The following is a 20,310-nucleotide window of genomic DNA, read 5'->3' on the forward strand; positions in this document are numbered from 1 at the left end:
TTAGAAGTTACTGTAATTTCTTGCAGATTTACACTTCCCTTTCAGCCAAAGCAGTGTGTAGTAAAGTTCTCTGACTAACCAGACATATTTTATATGCTAAGAGGCAGGACTGGGCCCTGACTTTACAACACCTCACAACTGATGGGTGAGGGCAGCTGCCGAGCCCCAGCTCCCTCACCCTGTTGTGGCTGTCCAGCCACAGAGGATGCCAGAGGCATTTTGAGGCCCCATGCCCTGCCTGAGCTTGTGCTGCTCAGCATCCGGAGTCCTCGTGCTGCCATCCTTTTCCTGATGTCCTCACTCGTGCCAAGAGGGAGAACTCGGCTGACATACTAACGCAGGGGAAAGCCTGCTTGGAGGATCAGAGAATGCAGCCCTGAGGGATTTGAGAAATAAGTCTTTATAAAACCCAAGACCAAAAGAAATGTTTGAATTTCCTTTATGTTTCAACCAGTTATTTCTTTAAATGAACAAGCATGCCATTGCTGAATCGTCTTATGGGTTGAGGTTTTTTTTTGCTTAGAGGGGTTTTTTTCTCCAAGACACAGAGAATTCTTGCATCAAAAACCCCTCAAGAACTAATGCAGAACTGACAAATGTGACCACCATAGAGATAGGGTAATTATACAAAATAAAATGGGGAAAGTTCAATTAAATATATTTCCTATAAATTGCTTGGAAAACTTGATGAATTTGTGCACTGGAAAACCACACAGAAGAGCATAATACATGAGCTGCAAACTCTCTCAGCACATTTGTCCAAAGATAGAGTATACTACAGCATTCCCATTTTCCCCGTGCAGGGAAATGTGATGCACCACCATGCTCAGCTACCCTGGCCTCTGGAAACTGGGCAACTGGGGAACAAGGGAGTGGTGGAACTTGCTCCTGCATCAACCCCACTCATGGTATTCAAGGGCAGCTTTGGATGAGCTAGGCCAAAGCTTTAGTCCCAACTTATCTTAACATTAGACTTTTCAGAGTGAAAGAAAAGCTGATGTATCCCAGCATGCCTAAGCACTTTCCCTCGCATCCCAACAGGCTGGCAGTGGCAGGGCTGGAATTAAAACCAGTATTTCCCCCAAAATCCCGGTGTAATTCTCCAGGCATGAAGCCATCCACTCTGCTGGATGTCTCTTCTCAGGAGACAGTGTGTTAGTGATAACAAACAGCAAAAGATCATGTGTAAGTATTCACTCCCTCTTTGCTCTGAGACATTTTGACAGTGCAAACCAGTCCTTGAGCTGGCTCACCTAGCCAGCCAAGACTACCTCTTGGCTAAGGATTCATATGGAAATACGAAGATAGTGTTTCTGAAACCCACACCACTTTCCCCCCCCCCCCCCCCCAACAGATCACAGCCTGTAGGACATATTGCAGGACTGCTTGAAGTTTCTGGCTGCAATAATTGCTGGTCCCATCTCCTTCTCTCTTTTCACTGTGGGAGTCTCCTGCAGATGGATGCAATGCAGAGCAGCCCTGCTGCTGGGACTGGACCAGCTTGATGAACTAGTCCCTTTCCCCAGCTCTAATTTTCAGGAGGTAAAAAGTAGCATAAACTATTCACCTAAACTATTGTAACAATAACCAGTGTTTCTAGACCCTTTCAGGGAAAGTTCTCCAGCTGTAACCTATTCTTTCAGGATATACAGTCGTAACTGTAGAGAATGGCTAAAAGGATAATCAGCTGACATACCTTTCAGCCTTATAACCAAAACAAGCAACAGAGGCACAAGAGTGTTATTACAGTTTTAGTAACAAAAATTCTTTAAAGAGGAGTATTAAAAATAGCATGTTTTAAATGAATGAAACTAAGATTCCCTCCTGCATATTGAATTATTTAGCAAATTTTGGAGGAGCACAGCCTACTTCTTCCTTGACAGACTGTTTGAAAACATAGCATGAAAAAACTAGTGGGTAGATGTTTGACATTTACATTCTCAAGCAATTCTGCAATCACTAATGTAGAGCCTCAGAAACAGGCTGCACAATCCATGTGCAAGTGTGTCAGTGTAGAGACGGAGTAGGTAAAAGAACAATAAGCAAAACCACCCACTGCAATACTTTCACTTGTTTTAAAACTCTGCATTGTTGCCCAGAAACTTTTGTTGCCTGGCAATACAAAAAAAACCCACCACAGGTGTGCAAAAAGAAGTCAGTGTTTAATGCCCAGCTTGTGATTTGGTACTAACATGTTTCATTCTTACTGACCACCCAGCCTCTCACACCTAATTGATTGTTAGCTAAAATGTGATTATTTTTTCCCTCCTGAAGGCAAGTAGTAAGCCAGCTGTGTGTTTCCTTGTGTCTCATTTGCTAGGGAGAGTGGATTCTGAAACCTCTCACAATCACAATAAATGCTTATGTTTCAGCAGTTATGCTTAAACTAAATAAATGCTTATGTTAACAGCGACGTCATGTTCAGTTGTTCAAATGGAGTAGACAGTGGCAGCTAAAGGAAGGTGGCAATATCCTGTAGAAGCATCACTTATTATCTTTTGGTATCATAGATTAGAGATGAGAAACTCCTATTCTCCATTCTCTGAGGCTGCCACAGTAATTCTCTGTGCAGTACACTTTTCAGTACTCTCTCGGTTTAGCTTTGAGTATTCTCAGTTACGGGGATTCAACAGTTTCTCTTGGGAGCTGGGGCTGTACCTTTGCTGATTTTGCTGTTAGGGTGTTCCTGCATGTTCATTTTCTTAACTTTGGGCCACAGCTAATTATAGCTTACAGGGTGCAAGTAGAAAAGGGGGTGGGGAAGAAGGAAACCCCCGTTCCAGGGAGAAGATGGTAGGCAGTGCTTTGAGATGCACCCACAAAGCAGCAGAGAGGGCCAGCAAGCAGCAGAGAAGTGAAGAAATAGGAAGTGAGGCAGCAGTCATGAAGAAAGTAGGCAAGGAAACAGTTACCCTGCAGGGAAGGAAAAAGCAGGACAACTTTCAAGGGCAGAGATTAATACAACTTGGGGGACGCTGCATGACAGAATTTGGGGAAGAGAGGAACCAAATTCCCAGGAAAAAATGGCCAATGGATGCAGTAGGCAAAGAATCAAGGAGGAGGCAGAAGAAAATGGTGGGGCTTAGGTGAATGAGTGTGAAAAGAGTCATTATGCTTTTGTACCTATTAAATTGTGCTTTGCACCTCCTTAAATCAGAAGCAAAACTGCACTGGGTCAGGTCTATGCCATAAAGTTCTGCAGGCAGATGTGCAAAGGGATATGGCTTGCAATGGAGCTTAGAACCCAGCTGTGCTACCAAAAGCAGCCAATGTGCAGAGTTCCGCAGTCAGAACCAAACTTTCACCAGCACATCTTGTGTCATTCGGACAATGATAAGCCATGCTGGCAAAAGCAGAGTCTTGCTGTTGAAAATGGTACTGGGGGTAGTTATACCTCTGCTGCAATGTACAGGGCTGTAGCTACACCGGGAGAGCTCTCTGCTTGTCAAAACAGCCATGCTCTATTAACAGATTGTCCATAATGGATGCATGACTAAGAGAGGTAAAAGGAATTCTTCTACTGACGTGACTTCCACAACCACAGCAAAAACTGTCAGCACAAGGCTTTTCCTGGCAGAGGAAGATAGCTGTTTAGACCAGAGGGGTGTAAGATACAGACATATTTTAGATAACTTCTGAAGCTTTCATACAGGAAAGTATTTGCATCTACAAAAAGAAAACTCAATAATTGCAAAATGTATTAATTTCGGGCAATGTGGGTAAGAGCATTTAAGTCCTTTTACCTTTATTTATCATTCAGCAATCACTTGTTTTTAAATAAAGGATTCTTGACAAGAAATTATTCTCAATACATTTTTCTGCATTGCTGTCTTCAACTTAAATAACAGATAATATGCTCCATAATCTTCTTTCCTTCTGTGCAATAAAAAGAAGGTGAAGCTTCTCTTAATGAGCATGTAGGGAGGAAAGGTTTGGTAGATAGATAACTTCTTGTTTTGGTTTGGTTTTTTCATTTTTATTTTTTTTTAATTTTTGTTTTTGTTTTTGTTTTCAATTACTTTGCTCTAACTGAACTGAAACTTGAAAAGGAAAAAACCCCTAAACTCCTATTATCAAAATGAATGCAAGAGAGCTGTTACCTGAAATGATTCACTGTATGGAAATCTCAACTATTGAAACAAATGATTTCTAAGAACAGGGCACAGACATCAGCCTCTTCCTGAAAAGAACTCAAAGTCACTAGAAAGAGCAGAAGACATTTAAACTCCCAATTTTCAGCTTGCAATCAGTGTTTACAGCAAAGGACTAAATCTCTTGGGATTAATGTCTATGAAAATATCCTGAAATCCTCACACTCATGCAAAATTTTTCCTGCAACTTCTTGTGAACTGGTAATAGACTGCTGTGGGTCTCTGAACTCAGCAGAGAAATAATCTGAGCTATAAATTTGGATTAAATGGCAACTGCAAATAAGATTTTCTCTAATCATTTCCCAAACAATCTTACGTACTCATATCATATACACCTTCTGAGCTTGTTTCATTATGCTGTTTTTCCTCCATGTCCTTTCCCTTTCAGAAGTGGCTGAAGATAATTCTTAGAGTGCAAATGAACTGCCTGAATAATTCAGCAAAATGATTTTTAAAATTATTAAATGCAAAGAAACCAATAAAAAAACCCACAAAAAACCCCCAAGAAGAGCCTGGGGGTAGAGCCTAATGTCACTAGAATAAGAGTTATACAGCAGATAATCCAAGAGGAGGCTGAGGAGAACACTGCTAAGCTGGCCAGTGGCACAGTGGATGGGAGCACTGTATTCTTACCTCTTGAGATTTGGATGAAAAGCCTGATTTAGAAAACACATTGAAATGAATGTGATGAATTCATCTTAGAGCCTTCAGAGCAGTGGTCCTCATATAAAAATGAGGACCTTCTGTTGAAGGACACTAATTCTCTCCACAGTTGCTTATCCCCCTACACACACATACACACGTGCTAAATAAGGCTAGAAAGCTGCATGAGTGTTCTGACTGAAAAGTAAAATTGCTTTTGTTTCCTGTTTATTTTTATCTGGTATTTAGAGAGTTTTGCTACGGTTATATGCAATAAAGAACTGCGTAGTCGATATTCTCCTATGTGACTTGAGATTCAGAACTGTGGTTTCTGCTGTAAATGGGAGTGATTCACCTCAGAAGAACTAGTCTGTTGTTCTGATTTAGGCACAGACTAAATCAGTAAACTCCAGCCTGATGTTTTTCCATTGCTCCCTGGTCCACCAGCCAATGGACAGAAATCCCCACAGTTCATACAGTTTTTTTGGGATAATCTCAAAGACAGATCCACTGATGATGTTCCTGGTGTAGACTCCAGTTTACTGACACTGCAAAAGAGAGGAAATATTCCTTGCACTAGCTTGAATGTGGGGATTCAGTAGAGCTGGTATCATTCGTCCTGTCCTTTGGTGAACACCACATTACCCAACCACACTGGAAAAGAATGAACAGGCTCAGATTTCCTATCTGGAAACTGAGAGCTGTTGCAAAACTTGGTACATGGATAAAATAGAAACAACATGTATGTTGCCTGTAAATAGGAACAACAGCAAAATCTTGTGGTAGTAAATTGAGGTTAAATTGGCATAAAGGTGGTGAGTTTTGGAGAGCTAGGACAACAGTGGAATGAAGAGAAAGTAAGATGGGAGTGGTGTATCATAGTTCAGTATACAAAAGTTTGGTAGCATGGAAATTAATGCAGACAGTTCCTGGCATGATTTTGGGCTAGTGTTGACTGCAAGAGGGCTGCTGTACAGCTGGGATACTCGTGTGAAAATGTTAGCAGCATATGTAATAAAAACCACTGAACTGAAATTATACAGAAATAAGTTATTATTGAAACACAGCTGCACTTTGAACAAAGCATTGAGGAATTTATAAGACAATGATTTGCCAAAGGGAACAGCATAAACTTATCTCAGCCAGAGAGCCACAACCAGTTCCTGTGGCTGCTCCCCGCCACCGAGCACAAACTCCACTTCCCTCCAGCAATGAAATGGGGACCAAAAGCTTTAATTACATGGTTTGCTCCATATCACTTCCTATAAATTGATGTCCTCTCTTCATATGAACTAAAAACACTTGTCAAGTGTCTTGCAACTTCTTCACCCTCTTTATCATTGCTATCACTCTTATCATATGAAAGTTGATCTCAAGTGAATTGTAATTATTCAGCTAGCAGCTAAGTGGTGAGAACATCAAAGCACAAGTATGTTTATAGGGTTAATGCATGATTATTTTAGCATCCCAAAGGCTTTGGAGTGCCATACCATCCAATTATCCCAGGGCTATGTGACAAGAGGGAACTTCATGTAATTAGGAGGGCCTAAACTAAGCTTTCAGGGTCAGTAAAATCCATCATGTCACATTTCCCAATGCCAGCTGTTTCTCCCCAAATTTTATAGAACATAATACTACATTTTTTAGAATTTAAAAAGTGAAACAAATATATGAAATCAGACTGTGGGATTAGTAATTACATCTTAGTTTTTAAATGAAAAAATCATTACATTTGCCAAACAGTATAAATATGCGTATCAGATCTGCCACTTCTGAATGAGCATGAGATCCATTAACTCATAGGCTCTGCTTCTGCTAGGAACCAATACTTCACCCATATTCAAGAAATTTTTTTAAAAGGTTTTTTTTTTTCTTCTAATTAGGATGTCCTTAAGCAAATATTTGATGTTTTATTTTCTAGGCACCTACATAGCCTGATTTTCAGAGGTGTTGAGCACATTCATTGCTTCTATGGCTGCTGAGCAATTCTGAAACTTAAGCATGTGAGTATAAATTAGATGCCAAACTACAGTCATCCAATTTTAAAAATTAATAGCCTGATGAATACAACCAGTTGTGTGATCTCTGATGAAAATAGGATGAAAATGAATGGAAATATTTTCCTGCATCTTGGGATAAGAGAAACTTGATGAGAAATATTCTTTTAGAAGCTGCTACAGTTTGTAAAATATGCTGCAGCATGTTGAAGGACTTGGAAAACTATTACTAAGGAAACTAGTTAGGTTCTGCCCAATGAATTCTAAATAGTTGGGAAAAGTGGTGGGGACCACTGTGATTAAGGGGAGATAGGAAGACTGCTGTGAACACAAAAGAAATGGCTTTCAGGAATACAAATAATATAATGAAGAAATACGTTGAACTTTAAAGAAGAGTGACATAAGTAAAGAGGTGTTTATATAGATAATTTGAAATATTATATGATCAGTAAGGTTTTCTTTGATTATCAAACACCAGTAATTATTTGTACATACAATGACAAAATGATATCCTAAAGAGGTATTCTGCTATAGCCTGTGTGCATGTAAAATTAGAGGATGGAGTCAGCTATCTAACAACAGAATATTTTCCTGGTACAGTGGGAAGGGGTTAATGCGCAGATAACAGCAAAGAGAGGTGTTAATAATATTGGGTAACAGACATCCCCTTGTAAATGTGACCTGCAAACACCTTTATACAGTCCAGTAATACCAGATGTTTGCCAAATGCTTCTGAATTTCAGAAGTCTCAATGAGTTATTAACCAAAGCATTGAATAGCTGTGTGCTTGTGACTTTGCAAGATTCTGGTGAATCTGCTCCAAGTGATGATGCTGCCTGCTGCCTGCTGGCTGTGTCTCGTCCATATACCCTTCCTGCAGACCTCACAGCACCTGCAGTTAGAAATATAAATGTTGATTTATTACAGTGCTTTCCATTCTTTGGGGTCTACTTTCCATTTCAGCATTTTATTTATCATTTGCATTACCATTAACTCTCCAAAACAAAATTCTCGATCCCATGATGCAGACACACTGGTCCATTGTAGGAATATACAGAATTATAATATCACCTGCACTGTGCTTCTTGGGGCATTCTTTGGAAAACCCTTTGTCTGACCCAGACAGGACCTAGAGATAAAATGGTGTAAGGATGAAAAGGTTCAGCTTCAGATTAGTAAAATGTACAACACGTACAACTGTTGTGCACCTTGCTCTGCTGCTTTGGTGGAAAATTATGTTTTAGGGGATGAGCTGGAGAAGAGTGAAGATGCAATGTAATTACTTTCCTCCCCTATCCAGAACCCTAAATCTGCATGTGCATTTCAGTTGCTTTTAAAAACGAAACTGAAAATATCCATTAATAAATTCAGATATCAGATTAAGGAGCAGTGCCTCTGGTATCAAAGTTGTTTACACGATTCAGTGCAATGAATTACTATTTTTTTTTTTAATTGGGAGGATTTTAATTCCAAGTTTCTTTGTGTTTCTCATAAAAAAACCCTTCAGTGTCTTGCTGGGCATATTCAACAGCAACAAAATAAGGCAGTGTAACTAACAGGTCTAAGGGCTTATAAAAGTGAATTACCCAACATATGCTACATCCTACAAAACTAATTTCTGAGGCCTGCTCCAAGAAATGATAAAGTTACAGAAATAACTGTAAGGAATTCCAAAACTGTGTAATTCACCTACTATCAGTTTTCTGTACAATATTGAGAGATATAGAGTAGCACTTAGTAATAAAATAGGAACACTTAAATAACTAGAAACCATCCTGATTTCAGAGAACAAAGGAAGAGATGCTCTTTGTACAACATTTATTACCTCGTTGTAAGTACAGACTGTCTTGAGGTTAGTAACTGGTTAAAAGAGTAATAGCTTTTTTTTTCCTTGTTGCAAACATTTCTGCCAGGATCATGACAAGATCTGAAGCAGACCACACTAATGATATCACACTGCACAAGTATTTTCTTATCTAAGATGCTATTCTACCATAGCCAAGCTTAAGAGTAGAAGATGCTAACCTTGAATAAACTCTTGCTGCTTTGTGTGTACTAATAAGGTGTTGGAGAACGCTCCATGCAGCGATACTCATATGTAATACTTCTACAACAGCTCTGGCTGTCTGATTTAATCCCATATTCTTCATCAAGAAACTTAACTCACTTTATAATAGAACAGACAGCTTTGGGAGCACCATTGCAGAGCTGAAGGAGCTGAGGCAGCGAGAGGGCAGCGAATCAGCAAGATGTAGAAATGCCAGGAACAGGAGCCCCCCCTCCTAGCTCTGGGCCTGCTTGTATCAAAAGTGTGCATTTCAGTGCATGAAATAGAGTAGGCTCCAATTAATCAAGGAGGAGAGGTGTGAGCTGTATAACCATGTTTGAAGAGAAATGTTTAGAAATTACAGAAATCACATCACTGACTGGTACGCTCCTACTTTTACAACTTCTAAATGCAAACCAGCCTGTGGCTGGACCTCTGCTCTACACACATTGGTAGAAAAAAAGAATCTGCTGGTCCTTGATAATTCAGGAACAGACACAAAAATAAATATAGGGAATGATAGATTGATGCTTCTAGGAAGGCAAGCTGTGGGTTGAATAATACAGGGGGAAAAACCAGAGAAGACAGAGTAGGAGGTAAAAGGAAGAAAGGTTTAGGGGAAGGATTTTGTCTTATCCAGTGCTTTTTTTGTGTGGTTCACTCCTGGCCTTAACTTTTAGGGTGAAAAGACCTTGTGACACAGCAGAGCTGGTGTGCATTTGTCACATGGAGAAATAATTTGAGGAGTGTACAGGTGTTTCCTGTGTTGCAGAAGTCATCTCTACAGAGACTCTTGTTTGCGATTACCCAAGACTTCAAAGAAAATACCAAGATGGATGTGCAAAAGGTCCTGCCAATAGCAGGATCCACCATCTATTTCCTAGTAACTAAAACAGACACAGACACAGTTCCCAGGAATGCCTATGAGGAACCTCCATCAATGGCAGCTCTTCAAAACAGCCCTAGATGTAAAGGTGATTCTTCCTTTATCATTCCCTGCTGGGTAGCATCTCCAGTGAACATTTCTAGAGTTGGGCCCTACATTTTTGTAATACATTTCTCTCAAAATCCTGATTTTTCTTAAATTGTTCTGCTGCTGACCAGCTGAAAGGCTCTTACCCTCTAGGTGAATTTCATGTTTAGTCTTAGCTGGTATGCTTCAAACCCAGTCCCTCTCACTCTAGCATGATTTGTTTGCATCTTCTTTTGTGTCAGGAAACATCTCCTGCAAAATGACATCTACAATTTCCTCTAATTTTTTTTTTTTTTGGTTTTGTGTTTTGTGGCACTCAGCCCCATTTTTTCAGAGCAAGCTGCATACAATGACACTACTTTTCAGAGGTGCTGAATAACCTATTCTAACCTGAAACGCTTTGCTACACATCCGAAAATGAGGTGCTGAGAAGTACTGAGAAATCTTTGGCTGGAAAACGAGGAATCAGGAAGCTGGTGTGCTTTGCAAATTCCGTATCCATGTCTTCCCTCCTCAGAGCTTCAGTGCAGTGCAGGCACTGCCAGGTGGCTGCAGAGGAGCTGATCTGTCAGGCAGGCGCTCTCACTGTGCCCTGGGCTTGGGTGGGAGGACCCGTGCACAGACCTGTGACCTGAAGCACAGCCCTTTTGCGGGAGAGAAAAGAGTACAGCCTTGGGCAATGAAACCTAATTTCACTTCAAGGAGTGCTAGTTAATAGGAACTCGGAGAAAGCAGGATTATACACAGTGACTATTTCCAGTGAAGTACGAAATGTCTGCATCTCTCATGGTCCAGTCACTGCAGAGCCTCTCCCGTGGGTGTTGGCTGACTTACAGTGAATTAAGATAAGGGGAGCTGGGTGGGTAATTAAGGCTTTTACATGCATGTTTTGAAACAGGATCCACTAAATTCACAGCTAAAATTTTGAAAAAAAGCAGAGTAGGTTAAGCTTTTTAAGTCCATCGTGTTCTTACTTGCAAGATGCAAATCTTCCGAGCTCTTGCTGTAGCATCTCACTGGAAAAGGGGCTATAAATTGTAAAATATTTTACTTTTGTTGTTTGGGACAGTACAGAAACCAGGGAAATATGTTTAATGAACATTCTTCTTGTTCAAAGCATTTCAGTAGCTCCGGTCTGATATTGTTTCAAAACTGTTTTCTCAAGGCCCTCCAGCACATGGTGTTACGAAAAAAAAAAGTTGTCAGACTGGTTTTAACACATCTTTTCAATACTGATAAGCAAAAGTTCACTGAAATAATTCCCAATAAGATACATGTGGGGATATACCTTTCTTAAGCCTCTCTTGTTGGATTCAAACTTTAGGGAGACCTGTTGCATTCCAGACTTAAGCAGCCTCTTTCAAAGTTATGAGAAAAGCACAGGGATGCGTCAGATGCTGTGCTGAGGAGCGCCTGTGTCACATCCTGTTACCCGTGTCTGCTTTTAAACCTGTTTCGTAAGTGCAGCGACTGACTGACAGTCTTCAGCTGCAAACATCTTTGAAACTACAGGAGCTGAGTTCCAAAAGAAAACACTGCTGTATTTTGGTTGCCAGAGGTAAAACACTCGATAAGTAGCTAGTTTTTCTTAATTAAGTAAACGATTTAATCTTGAAGCTACTTTGCTTAACAATGTCATCATTAAAATGGTAATGGGCTTTGAGGTCCTTATTCAGCTTGGTATGGCATCCTACCTTTGCTGCTATTGTTTCATCCTGCTCACTCAGAAGTTTCTGCAATTCAGTCTGCTAAGAGCGAGATGCCAACCAAGGAACTAAAGCTCAAAAATAGCATGTGGCCAAATCTTTGAGTCTATCTTAATAAGGTCCTATCTATCCTCCCCTTGAAGCCACACAGGCACTTCAGTAGGATGCAAAATGGTTCCTCTGTTCGGTAGAAGGAAAATGAGCTAATATTTTTAAAAATATTATTATTATCTATTTTGGAAATGATGATTTTAAAAGTCAGGACATGCTAAAATTACTCAGAAAATAAGTATTTTACTAAAGTATGCACACTAGCCTGCTATAACATGATTTGGTAAAAATTAATACTTTTTTTTTTTTTCTGTCTAATAACCATGGGACTCAGCTGAACACAGCTAGAAAAAGCCCTATTTAAATAGTGGGGTTTTCCCCCCTCCTGATTTTCCAGTGTACAAAGCAAGTTAAAGCAAAAACAAAGGAAAAATACTTTGGCAGATGGACGTAGCTATCAAACCTGGAACTTTCCCATGCTTCTTTTTCCACACTTGTGCATTAACCACCAGCCTCTCACTACAGACTAAGCCCATGTCCAAGTCTTGGCAATAGAGTTCTAGTCTGAGATGCTGTTTAAAGCAGTCACAGGTTAAGGTCAAATTCTCTGTTATACCTAAGCTGTGCTTCATGCTTTGTCACATTATCTGGTCCTTCTGTGGACCTCTAAGACATCCCTGCAGATTTAGAGTGGCGTCAAGGTCCCTGTCATTTACCCTTGAATAAAAAGGCCTTTGCCAGAGCCAAGAAAAACTAGAAAGCAGCAACTTTCTGGCCCCACCTCCTTCCTCACATCCCTGCAGAAAGGGGCGGGGGGAATAGATAGGAAACACCATGCTCCTGCACAGAGCACAGGAGGATTTTTGTGTTTCCATAAGGCTTAGCTTGCCCTTTGCTTGGCCAGAGGGGCATAAACAGGGCCCCAGACTAACAACAAAACCAGATCCTCCTTGCCAGTAAGGGAAGGAATGGTTGGTAGCACGAGTACTTATTCTAGCATGTTTAATTTTCCTGAGTTGCCTCAACACACAGGGAAAATATGCTGGCGACAGGTGGGACCATCAAAACTTTCTGTGGGAGTCCCCAGAGAGGAAGTTTCTAACCTGGCATTTTCACTGACAATGACAGAGACTTGTGGGATCCCCCTGCCCTGATCTGCAAGACAGCTCATGGGCAGATGCCCTGGCAAGCAGATGGGAGGAAAGACTGTCCACTGACTGCTCAGCATTGCCAGGAAAGTTGACAAAACCAAGTAATGTTCCACCAAAAAAATAAGTATGACATACCTAAGCCATTATAGATCTTGAAACTGTGGATGAAGACTACCTAAATATTTTTCTTTATGGAGTCAATAGGCTACATTCATCTATAAGGTATCACCCAGGCCCTCCACTGAGTTCTGTTAAAGAAAAGCTTTGTGGCCCATAGCATTTAAACCATTATTAGTTTCTACTTTTTTTTTCTTTTTTTTTTTTTTTTAATAAAACAGGAGTAGTGGTACAATATTTTATTTATATTTCACCACAATTTGCTTATATCCATGTATCTTTTTTTATTAAATTCATCTTTTAGTAGAAAATGATAGGGGAAATCAACTGGAAAAATTATCTCATGGAAAAAAGTAGAAAGAGTAATATTCATGATGCATCCTTGAATGTCCTTGAATTAAAGGGCATGTCTGCTTTTAAACACTGAGTAGCTTTCAGAGGTGGAATAAGCTAAAGGGATGTTTATCCACGGCAATACTGCCTTGACAAATATTCAAGGGAGAGAAAGGAATAGCTGCACAGTTTGCTCCAGTGACTTTTGTTCCCTTAATGAAATGTACACAAATACACTCATCCATCGACTGGATGCACCCCTATCTGCTGTGTGGTCTGCTCTGACAGTCCGTGTGTCCCCTCACTCCTGGTGCATCTGTAAGCTTGACAGCTCAGTTCTCTGTGGGTCCTCAGGCTGGGAGCAGAATGAGCCATGGTACAGCAAACCATTCTTTCTTTAGAATACCAGTGTTTTAGAAAAGACACAACTCTGGAAGAAAACTAAAGAATAAATTGATATGTGACAGTATACGTGTTCTGTGATTCCTTTCAGTTCTTCATTCAAACTCTGAGAAGTGATTTCCTACTCTTGTGAATGAAAGTGTTTCTTATTAGAGGAAGATAGAAATCAGATGATAACAACTGGTGGGAATAGGGAGAAATTAGGCATAATGGGCCCTCAGTTATTTGCTTGTTATTTTAGTTTGCTTTCCACTTCGAAAGTAGTTTGTGGATTTCCTTTGGAAGCAGGGCTGATGGGTTCTCTTTTAATCTAAGTAACAAAATTGAAAATTGTTAGTCTAAAGAAGGAATGTTTAAAAGAAGATGGATGAAAACTTAAGGTGTTGAGCCAGCCTTCACCTTCTTTCACACTCCTTTACTTTCAAAAATTCAGATCATCAAACAAAATTTTTTTTGCATTGAAAAGGGCTGCTCAGGGCCACTGCAGTTGTGGATGAGGTCTGTACCTGATGCTACATCACTAAGGCAGTTTCCTTCTATCTCTGTTTTCTTAGTAGTTTACAACAAATAGGTGAGAAATCCTGAGAGTTTTATTGCATGAGAAAATGTAAAAGTCGTGTACTTAACTAATACAGTTTGTTGGGATATTTTTTAAACATTTCCCGACCCGACTGCAAGAGCTGTCCAGCCTGTGCAGTTCCAGCTTCCTCCTCCTCCTCCTCCATTTAGCAAGGCTCACCTATGCTATTTACTGCATCATTGCATCCAAGCCAAACTTGGTTACTGCGGCAACTAAGTTTTTCTTCTCAAAGGGTCACAGGGAAACACATCCTTCAGGATCCCCTAGTAACCGTCAGCCGCCAGGGCTGGGGAACATCAACACTGAAATGCCTGCTTTCCATCGCTAAGGCAGCGCCGCCTGCGCCTGCAACAAGGGGGGCAGAGTCTAGTTACATTCCTGACCCACTTTCACATCCCTCCCTCCTCCTCCTCCTCCTCCTCCCTCTCCCTCTCCTCCTCCCTCCCCGAGCACAGCAGCAACCAGCAGGGCAGCAGAGCCTCCATTTAGCAAGCCTCGCACACCCGCAGCCCCCGAGCTGTCTCCTAGCAGGCAGCCGCAGCGCAGGTTTCCCCAGCAGCAGGCGGGGAGCGGGGACTGCGGGCCTCCGGGAGAGGAGGGAATTCCCTGTCGCCAGCCTGTCCGTGCAGCGGTGCTGCTCCTGCCCCTTGTCCGGCCCTTTCGACCCGCATCCATGCCCGCACCCTCACCAGCTGCAGCGTGAGGCTGTGCCCCTTCCCTCGGCTTTCCCAGCCCCTCCTGGACAAGTGTTGAGCTTCCTCTGCCAGCGTGCCTTCGGCCATCCCCTGGCCCCCGGATCAGCCTGGATGCGCACACCTGACTGCCCCGCTCCCCTTCTCGCCCACCTCCTTTATGTAACCCCGCCATTCCTGTCCCACTCTCGGGCTCCTGGCGCTCGTCCCTTTCCCCAGATAATTGCAACACCTCCCCCCGCCTCCCCAGGTGCCGGGCAGGCAGGTGAGTAAGAGGAGGGCGCTCCGTCAGCTCCCCTGGGACGGACACTCCCTTTCCCTGCGGGCAGCTGAGAGGGATTTCGCCCCACATCGCACCCGCCTCCCCCAGCCCGCTTATCCCAGGCCTTGTGCTCTGGGCAGCCGAGGCCTCTCCAGGCCGTGGGAGAGCCCTGATGTTTGGGAAGGGGGTGTGGACAAGCCGGGGGCAGGTGCCACCCTGAGGGTGCCCGCGTTTGGAAAGGGGCTGGGGCTCACGAGGTGCGGGATGGGGGCTGCCAGCCCGGCTCCGCCTTTCCTGACTCCCCTCGGGAACAGAGCCGTGCCCGAGGCAAGGAGAGAGGAGGGTGGCCCCAGTAGGGCCGCGTCCCTGAGCAGGTGCTGGGTTTGGGAGCTCCCTACACACCGGGACCTGGAAGGGGCAGCTCCCCCAGGATGCAGGTGTGCCGGGCCTGAGGGCACGGCAGCGGGAGCACTCCGGGGGGACAGGGGAGCCCAGCTGTCGGGACACGCACTCATTTTTCAGTTCTGTTATTGCAAAATGCCAGCTATGACCAGCTCCTTGCTGTGGAGCCCAGCCTGCAGGAGTGCCCTGGTCTGTGCCATGGAAGTGCTCCTGTCCCAGTTTTAGACACCTGCCAGGCTGGGGAGCTGGGCTCATGCTGGACCGGCAGCCCTTGGTGAATTTAAAAAAACCCCAAAAAATTAAAGAAAAAAAAAAGGGTGAAAAGGAGCCTCGGTTTTAAAATTATGACTTAGATTTCATGTATTTCTCTCTCAACCCCTTTTTTGGGGCTCTTTTTTTGGGTGGTAGAGATCAGAATAAAAAGACCCATTTAAATTTCTGAGTGCTAGAAGCGTCTCAGTTCACTGTTCTTTGTCCTTGTATAACTTAAACCCACCTGTTTTCAAGTTTGGGCTTGATACATATTTCTGCTCCATTCCTGTAAGCACTTCAGCACATGTTACACATATGCTTACATCTGCAGAGTTCAGGGCCGGAATCTTCAATGTCACCCTAAATGTTTAGTGCTGTACCACGTCTACAAACCTGGCTGAGTAATAGATTAATAATGACTCAAAATAACATGACACATAAACAGTATATTATTTCCATCACAGAGGAAACAGTGGTTTTCCAGATATTTTCTCTTTCTCTCTATGTAAATGTGCATGTAGCAGAGGTCTAGGTACTCACTATGAAGTACATTTGTGTTTTTACTTACTAAATTTGAACTAACTTCTCAATTAACCTAACATTTTACGCACAAAAGGGCCACAAAACATATTTATTATTTACATAAGCTTTAAAATAGTGTGCACTATCCTGTGTGCTGTGAGTACTAAGCTGGTAGCAGTACCTCAAGCATCTTTAAACTTTCCTCTGCACTAGGGAAGAGTTACACACTTGCAGAGAGGTTTGTAAGGGTACAAGATTGCACACAGATTATTTCATTGCCTGAAAATATTTTTTAGTTTGAATGATTACACTGGGCTTCCCTGCATCTGTCGTGACCACGAATGACAGTGACTGCACGCTGTGAAGTGCTTTTGTCAGTGGCAGACGTTTAATTGGAAATGAGAAAAGAAAAAATAGAAAAAAAACCTGGCAGGAACCACTGAGAAAATAATAAATGCAGAATGTCAATAGTGATAGATTAAAAACCTACTAAACTAATTTTTTAGTGCAGTATTTTTCACGGAGATAAACATATCTTGAGGTTCAAATAATATACCCTTCTGAATAAGCAACAGCAGCTATGCTGCAAATGCATTTTTCACCTTTTCAGAGCTTTTCAAGAAATTAAAATGCAGTGACTATTTGCAAAACAGTTTGATAGGTTATTATCAAAATAGTAGCATCCTCATTCCTAATGTCAGAGGACACGATTGGAACAAACTGCTAGGCTGTTTAATGAGTGATTGACCATGAGCAGCATATGCCTTTTTCAATAAAACATTTTTATTTTTACTAACTTCCAGAATTCTATGCAAATTACAAAGTACAAGATATTTTCAAGAGGACATGTAGAGAAGATGTTTTTTCTGGATTTGTCGCATATAATATTGCTTTGTAGTATTTTATAGTGAATATTTAGTAATTAAAGAGCTTGCTTGGGGAGCTTTTTTGATAGTTCCTAGAGGTAGCAGAGAAGGGCAGGTGAAATTAGGTGATGCAAGTTGGTACAGCCAGTAAGCCTAGCTGCACTTGCTCAAATTTAAAGGTGCTCTGCAAGGATGTATTTTCTGTGCTGCAAGGCGAGTTTTGAGGTTTAATCTTTACCACATCTGCTGCAACAAAAGTGACAACCAAGAAGTTGTAATATCCTGGCCACGAACTCTCCTGGGTGAGTCCAGGTTGTAGTTCGAGTCGTTTGCTACAGAATGGATACTGAAATCCTGTCAGCAAAGTGGTAATGCGGACACACAGGTAGGAGGATTTTGGGAGGCACAGAAGAGCGTGGAGCAGTGGCTGTCCTGGGATGCTGGGATGGCACATGGGAGCACACAGCCCAAGACAGTTACTTAAGGTGGCTTTTATTCAGGCATCTACTGCAGCCATAAAAAGAGGTGTGCGAGGGAATGTCTTGGGAGAGCCTTTCCCAATCAGCAAGGCATGCCTGGAGGCACACCGTCATTAAGGGTGGGGTGCAGAGGGGCCCTGCTGTAACGAGAGGCTGTGGAGGATCCTGAGGACAGCACGGAGCAGGAGAAGCCAGGCTGCAATGGAAATGGCTCTCCTTGTCTCCCCCCACTTCCCTGCAGCTTCCAGCCATGCTGCCAGCCACAGGGCAAAGGCCTGAGGGTTGGGGTGGGAGAGCCTGACACATGTGGCAACGTTGGGGGTGTGGAAGGGAGAGGGAGCACAAGGGATACTTAAGTCCAAACAACCCCTTTTTCATACTCTTTTTTTCAAAACCTTAGGGCTGGTCTTTCCTGTGCTCAAGGATTTTTTAATGTTTTTTTTTTTTTCTTTTTTAAACCCTGCTGTAACTGCTGCTGATGTAGGCGAGTCCAGCGGCAGCCCCCACTTGACCTTGCCTGGTTTGCCTTGCAGTGAGGCTGGAGTTGCTTTTTTACCTTGGGACAGGTCAGAAACACTAGCTTGAGGTAAAAAAAAAATGCATCGCCTTGCAAGGCTAAGGCAAGGCCTCCCTCTGCCTCAGCCATCTCTCTCAGTAACTGGAATTTCAGCAAGTACCTGCCCCTAAGATGAATGTTGTGCAGCATTCCCAGGCACGCCCCACCTCGAATGCCAGCCCTGTCTTCCTCCGGGCCCCAACACAGCATCAACAGCCTTCTCCCTCCCTGAGCAATGCATGAGCTTCTGATTCATGCTGCTCTCCCATCAGCAAGCAGGGAGATGTCTGCGCCATCTCCAGCACCTGGGTTTGAGTAGTTACCCAGGCAAAGTTCTTGCTTGGAAAGAAGGGCTTTTCTTCTCTCTGCTGGCCCCATTTCCCAAGATTTATATGACCAATTTCTAAACTCTTCTTAATTGTAGAGATAAGGTATTTAAAACATATGTGCTTCCCATAACGCTGCGGAGTGCTGTCTGCCTCTTGCTCTGTCTTCATTCACAGAAGGTGCTCATGCATATGGAAGCAATCAGGCTACCCAAAAGACAACACACTTGATACTGCTAATTACACGGAGTAAACACCACTGGGACTATAACTGGTCTCTAGATCTGAGTCAGTGTTCTGCTGCTGAGCTAAAGAAGAAAGTCTATTATGTGCATTCACATTATAGCCAGCGAAGTCCCTGCTGCACATATTGCTGATTTCTCTACATGCTACATGGCACAGCGCCAAGGAATTGTAGAGCAAACAGGATTTTATAACCAGCATTATTTAAGGATGGGCAAACTGTGAAGCTCCAAAAGTTAATGATTGTAGTGCACTTTCAATTAATTTTTATTGTCAAGCTGTATTTCAGGGCACTAAAGAGCTCTTGCGATGACAAGCAGGAGTGTGTGGGAACAGGCGGGAATACAGTATGCATTGTTATTCTCTCTGATTTATAGATCAGAGGATAACCTATCTGGCTGACAAGTTACCTTTTTCCTCTCATGTTAGATGAAATTCATCTCTGTGTTGAGCTCCCTCCAGAAAATGCATTTTAGCAGTATAAATACAGCGTCAGGCATCAAATTTACAAATGGTACACATAAGCCACTGCACAGAAGTAAATATCACCCTTTTCCACTAAGGATATCTGTAGTACTTTTGTTGTTGAGACAATTTATCTTACAATAGCCCAATGCAGAAGTCACTGAGTGGATTTAAAAGTACTAACTACATTTTAATGATTTTAATGAGAAGGAACTTCTGACAGAATGCTTTCTTTTGAAACACAAGTATACTCTGAAGTCTACATGCCATGAGGCACAAAGTCTGGATAAAGGCAGGCTGTGCATGAGCAATTACAGCTCACGACAAAGCCTAGCCTTGTATGATGAGCATCAAATTCACCACTTCAGCTCCCTCCCTGTCCCTCTGAAGCCACCGGCCAGAGCCGTGTGTCAGCTAAAGAGCAGCATTGGGTAGCAGCTGAGTTATGCCTGCTTTTCCCCTTGCAGAGGACACAAGTTTGGGCCTCTACCCAGAACACTGACAGATTTAGAGGGTCATTATGGGGTCGGCTGTCTGTCTCTGCCCCCACACACGCTCAGGATGGTTCTTGCACGCTTGGCTTCAAAAGATGAGTCTGGACGCTAGGTTTTTTTGGTCTTCAGAATTGTTTATTATTTCTTATCTATAAAGTCCTTTCTCTGCCCAAAGGATCTGACCAGCACGGCAGCCAAAGGCACTCTGCCCACCCCCAAGGCGGCCGCATCTTTTATAACAAAAACTACGTATATCATATTTACCTTTTGTCCCCAATACCTTATCATCTTCGTCACTAACTACACCCTCATCCCAGACGAATCCCCAAATGCCAACACCACTCCAGAAGATGGAAGACAGGAAGAAGAAAGAAGAGCCTGGTGGCACACCCTGATTCCTCCATCTTGTCTTTACAACCCCCCTGTACCAAAACCCCAAAATTTGTGATTCACTCTATAATGATATCTTCCCTTCACCATTTACACTCGAGTGATTCTTGCAGGTTCCATTTCTTCATACATTGGTGGCACATCTCTAGATGGATCAGAATCAAGCCACCAAGTGCTTTTGGCAACATTCCAAGACTCCCGAGCCCCCCCA

The 20,310-nt window shown here is 42.6% G+C and overlaps 1 long non-coding RNA gene across 1 annotated transcript in view; it reads left to right on the forward strand.

Annotated features, from left to right (window-relative positions):
* Window positions 1–20,310, forward strand: part of LOC132330471 (uncharacterized) — a 52,364-nt gene that overhangs the window by 3,139 nt on the left and 28,915 nt on the right. The window contains exon 2 of the long non-coding RNA XR_009487328.1: window positions 6,715–6,796. This is a non-coding gene — a long non-coding RNA (uncharacterized LOC132330471). The remainder of the gene's footprint in view (window positions 1–6,714; window positions 6,797–20,310) is intronic.

This window comes from Haemorhous mexicanus, chromosome 1 (assembly GCF_027477595.1).
Source record: "Haemorhous mexicanus isolate bHaeMex1 chromosome 1, bHaeMex1.pri, whole genome shotgun sequence".
Classification (NCBI taxonomy): domain Eukaryota; kingdom Metazoa; phylum Chordata; class Aves; order Passeriformes; family Fringillidae; genus Haemorhous; species Haemorhous mexicanus.